Genomic DNA, 5,555 nt, shown 5'->3' on the forward strand with positions numbered 1-5,555 from the left:
GTTATCCATGCCAAACTACATACTAGTGTAGATCCAGTTTGAATAATTTAGCTTTCATGATTTACTGGAGGATATTTAGATTCTACATTTGTGGTTTCCCCTGTTACTGGATCATTTCACCCAGAGAAACTGAGAGACCAAAAACTGGAAATCTCACAGAAGAAACATAGAGGATAAGCTTTATGACACTGGTTTATACAATGACTTCTCGGATATGGCACCAAACACTTAGGCAACGAAAGCAAAAATAGGCAAGTGAGACTATATCAAACTAAAAAGCTTCAGCTCAACAACAAAAATAAATAAATTAATTAATTAAATAAAAGTCAACTTTCTAGAGGCAAGATAGCCAACAAGAGAGGTCTGGTGCTAGTCCCAACCCTGACAGAAAGAGACCAAAAAACACAAATGCATTCTGACTGGAATGACTGAAGAAAGACACTGAAGAGCACCAAGAGACTGCAAGATCCTTGTAAAGTGCAGAACATGGGCATGGCACGACCCCCTTCCTCATCTCCAGTAACTGTAGATTTGTTCTCTCCTTCTGAAAGTTCAACATATTATTGTGGTCTTTCCTTCTTTCTTAGCACCCACTTATGAGAGAGAGTATGCAGTATTTCTGTTTCTCTCTGGCTTATTTCACTTAACATAATTTTCAACAAGCTCATCATGTTGCTGAGAATGGCAGAATTTCATTTTTTTCATGGCTGTGTAATATTCCATTATATATATACACACCACATATTCCTTATCCAGTCATCTGTTGATGGACATTTAGGTTGGTTCCATATCTCCATATCATGGCTAGTACACCATTTATTGAAGCGGTTGTTCTTTCCCCAATGTATATTTTTAGTGCCTGTATCAGAGATCAGCTGGCTTTAAGTACCTGGGTTTGTTTCTGGATTTTCTCTTCTGTTACATTGATCCAAGTATCTGTTTTTATGCCAGTATCATGTTGTTTTGATTACTATAGCTTTCTGGTAAAATTTGAAGTCAAGTGGCACAATGCCTCCTGCTTTACTCTTTTTGCTCAGAAATACTTTAACTATTTGAGGTTTTCTGTAGTTCCATATGAATGCTAAGATGGTTTTTTTTGTTTGTTTGTTTCTGTGAAGAATGCCATTGGTGTTTTGATAGGGATTACACTGAATCTGTGGAATGCTTTGGGTAGTAAGGAGATTTTCACAACATTAATTCTACTAAATCATGAGCATGTAATGTCTTTCCATTTATTTGTTTTCTCTTTAATTTCTTTCATCAGTGTTTTGTAATTTTCATTGTAGAGACTTTTTACCTCTTTGGTTAGATTTATGCCTGGGTATTTTATTTTTGCTAACTAGTGTAAATGGGACTGCTTTCTTGATTTCATTTTTTCTAGTTCATTGCTGGTGTACAGAAATGCTACTGACTTTTGTATATTGATTTACAGCCTCCATCTTTACTGAATTTGTTTATCAGCTCTAAAAGTGTTTTGGTGAAGTCTTTTGGTTTTTCTATATTATAAGATCATGTCATTTGCAAACAGAGACAACTTGAATTCCTCTTTTCCAATTTAGATGCCCTTTATTCCTCTCTTGCCTGATTGCTCTAGCTAGACCTTCCAGTACTATGTTAAGTAAGAGCAGTAAGACTGGGAATCCTTATTTTGTTTCTTTTCTTAGAGGCAAAACTTTCAACTTATCCCCATTCAGGATGATGTTAGTTGTGGGTTTGTCATATACGGCTTTATTGTGTTGAGGTACTTTCCTTCTATACCTAATATATTGAGAGTTTTATCATGAAGAGATGTTAAATTTTATCAAATGCTTTTTCTGCACCTATTGAGATGATCGTATGATTTTTATCTTTCAGTGTGTTTCAAAGTGTTGATGTGATGTCAGGAAAATATTAAAAATTGGTCAGGGCCTCTCGGATGTTCAGAATCTTCCCAAATATCGCCCCTCAGATGTTCAGAATCTTCCCAAATATCGCCAAATATCTCTTGTGGGAGGGGCCGGCAACCATGTTGAGGCTCTGCCTTTCCCTTCCTACCGCTTCTACTCTGTCTCGGATGTTCAGAATCTTCCCAAATATCGCCAAATATCTGGTGTGGGAGGGGCCGGCAACCATGTTGAGGCTCTGCCTTTCCCTTCCTACCGCTTCTACTCTGGGCTGCAGCCACTGCCAGAGGTGTTTTGGATTATGGACTTAAGTAAAAAGGACTAATGGCTCTGATGCGTGAAGCTTCTGAAGATGCTTCGGGAAGCTATTTTGGGCAGCTGCTCCTAGCTCTAAATAAAGCCTATTATTTCTTCACCCACGTCTCCCAAGACATTTTTCTATTACCTAGCTCATAGACTTGCATGTGGAGGGTTTATGGCCCAGTCTGTACAATGGGCTCGAGGGGTCTATGAGACATATTCCTAGCTTTACAATTGGTGTAGTCCACAGCAGGAGTCTGAGCAGGTACAGGAGCCAAAAGCCCCTTGAGAGAAGGAGGAAATGTGGCTATTTTTGAATATGTTGTGCCCTAAGGCCACTTTCCTGTTGACTGGGATCTGGTTGCTGCTCACTATACTGCAAGTCAGCACAGACCAGGCACTACAGCAAAGAAACCCTTGGGAGGGGGAGGAAATGTGGCTATCCTTGAGTGGCCTGGTAGCCACTTTTCTGCTTGCTAGAACCTGGCTGGTGCTCAATATACTGCAAGGTGATCATGATTTGAAGTGGAAAGCAGAGTTGTTGGAAGCATGGATGAATGTCCTATAGGATGACATGCAGCAACTGGCCACTCCTGCTTCTGACACCAGGGAGGACAATGAATCCAGTGGTGAGTTGGGGGAGACCATGTGTATCCAGGCACGACCTGTCATGTATTGGAAAATGAAACACTAGCAGACTATAGGACCGGGAAGACAACTGGTGGGCAACCAGTGGGCAACCCACAGGTGACCCACTTCACTACCTATGTCCCATATACCCAGGTTCAATTAGTTGACTTGGGGAGAGAGTTCTGGCAGAAACAGGAGGAGCCCCTGGCTGCTTGGCTGCTATGGTTATGGGATCTAGCAGTGGATAGTGTGATATGCTTGGGTGAGGAGATGGAAAAATTGTCCTCTATTTCCATGCACCCATCCCTGAGGCAGCAGCTACAGAATAGCTGCAGATATGCACAAGGGCCAGGTAATCATTCTTGAATGGAATGAGTGAATGCAGCTGCCCAAACCATGTGGGTAAATGCTGGAGAATTGCCCAAGATTTTTAGTAAATGGCAAACAAATGCTGAATTGGTTCAAATAATTTGGAAGCTGGGGATGCTGCTGTCCATATTTAATGTGAACACGTGTGGCCTGTACGATGAAAGTTTTACAGGCAGCATGAGAGACATAGTGTTGCAAAATGCTCCATCAATGTCCTTTGGATCACTGATGGCCATACTGGCCCCATACATTGGTCATCCTATACATGAAGTAATGACCATGATAGCCAGCCTGGGTGAAGTAGAGGAGAGGAGACAAGTAAAAGGGGTCCAAAAGGTGGGTAAGACAAAACCCTCAAGAAATGCTTGGGATTTTATTCCAAAGGGCTCAAGCAAGACTAGCCATAAGCAGATGTAGCTTGACTAGCTTGCAGCAGGGGTTGATAGCAAGCAAATTGACCAGCAGCCAGATGGGGTCTTGTTTGCCATGTTGCAACAATAATGCCCTGAATAGCCTTTCACTAAATATTCAGAAACAGGTTGCAAGGTATCCTCAGTGGATTTAAAGGATTTTTTGTTTGCCCCTGATGAGGTGGATGAACTGTTCCATTTTGATTAGGGAACAGGCCAAGGTCCTTGTCTCTTGGGGGCAGGTGAGGACCATAGGCCTCACATTCAATTGTCAATACATTGGTCTAAGACAAATGTGCAGTGTGTTTTGGCATTGGTGGATACAGGCACAGAACGTAGCATGATATATGGCAATCCACATGTTTCCAGGGGCCACCATTCAGGTAGATGGCTATGGAGAACATACTATTGAAGTCAAAGCTGTTTCACTGCCATTGGGCATAGGACAATTGCTCTCTTGTGTATATACTGTATATATATATATATATCTCCCCAGTGGCTGAATACATCTTGGATATGGATGTACTTTATGGTTTGCACCTGCAAAATATATATATATATATATATATCCCCAGTGGCTGAATACATCTTGGATATGGATGTACTTTATGGTTTGCACCTGCAAACAGCAGTTGGAGAGTTTCGGCTATGAATACAGACAGTAAAGCCTATGTTACGGGGATATGGTAAACATGACTTGCAGGTATTACCCAAGCCAAGACATGTAGTTAATGGAAAGCAGTATCACCTACCAGGAGGACATGGAGAGATAGGTGTCACTATTTTGGAGTTAGAGAAAGTTGGTATTATTCATCCAGCTCATAGCCCATTTAATGCTCTGGCTTGGTCAGTGAAAAAACCTGATGGTACCTGGAGAATGAATGTAGACTATCAAGAACTAAACAAATGCCTCCTTTGCATGCAGCCATGCCTTCAGTTCATGACTTGATGGATCAGCTGATGATTCAGCTGGGAACTTATCATAATGTATTGGACCTTGCAAATGCTTTTTTCTCTATTCCAATCTTGGCTGATAGCCAAGATCAGTTTGCCTTCACCTGGGAAGGGAGGCAGTGGACCTTACAAGTATTGCCTCAAGGTTATCTGCATAGCCCAACCATCTTTCATGGTTTAGTGGCTGGGGACCTAGCCAAGTAGACTAGGCCCACTACAGTTACAATGTTTCACCGCATTGATGATGTGCTGCTAACCTCTGATTCTCTTGAAGATTTAACCCAGGCAGCTCCAATGCTGCTAAGTCATTTGGAACAGTGTGGGTGGGCCATGAACACAGCCAAAGTACAAGGACCTGAGTTGTTGGTCAAATTTTTAGGAGTGGTCTGGTCGGATAAGACAAGAGTCATCCCAGAAGCTATTATAGACAAGAGACAGGCATACCCTTGACCCACAACCATACCTCAGCTACAGATATATTTGGGACTTCGGGGGCACTAGAGATCTTTTATAGCCCATTTGTCCCAAGGGCACACCCTCTGTATGCATTAACAAAGAAAGGAGCCCCCTGGGATTGGACTGAGGAAGTAGAAAAGTCTTACTGGGCTACAAAAAGGGCAATACAGCAAGTACAGGCTTTACAAGTGGCTGATCCCACTAAGCCTTTTGAATTAGATGCACATATAACCCAAGAAGGGTTAGGATGGGGTTTGTGGCAGAGACAAGACCAATTCCGAACACCTGTAGGATTCTGGTCTCAGCTCTGGAAGGGCACTGAATTGTGTTATTCCCTAATAGAAAAACAATTAGCAGCTGTGAATTCTGCCTTGAAGGCCATTGAAGCTAGCACAGGAGCTGCCAATGTCCTAGTAAGGACAACATACCCAATACTAGGTTGGCTGCGCATGTGGGCAACCAACCCTAAAATGGGCATAGCTCAGACTCCCACTCTGTCTAAATGGGGAGCATACATAGAACAAAGAAGCAGTGTTTCAACGAGTCCTCTGTC

The sequence above is a fragment of the Galeopterus variegatus genome, unplaced genomic scaffold, assembly GCF_000696425.1.
Source record: "Galeopterus variegatus unplaced genomic scaffold, G_variegatus-3.0.2 Scaffold3812, whole genome shotgun sequence".
NCBI classification, from domain to species: Eukaryota; Metazoa; Chordata; class Mammalia; order Dermoptera; family Cynocephalidae; genus Galeopterus; species Galeopterus variegatus.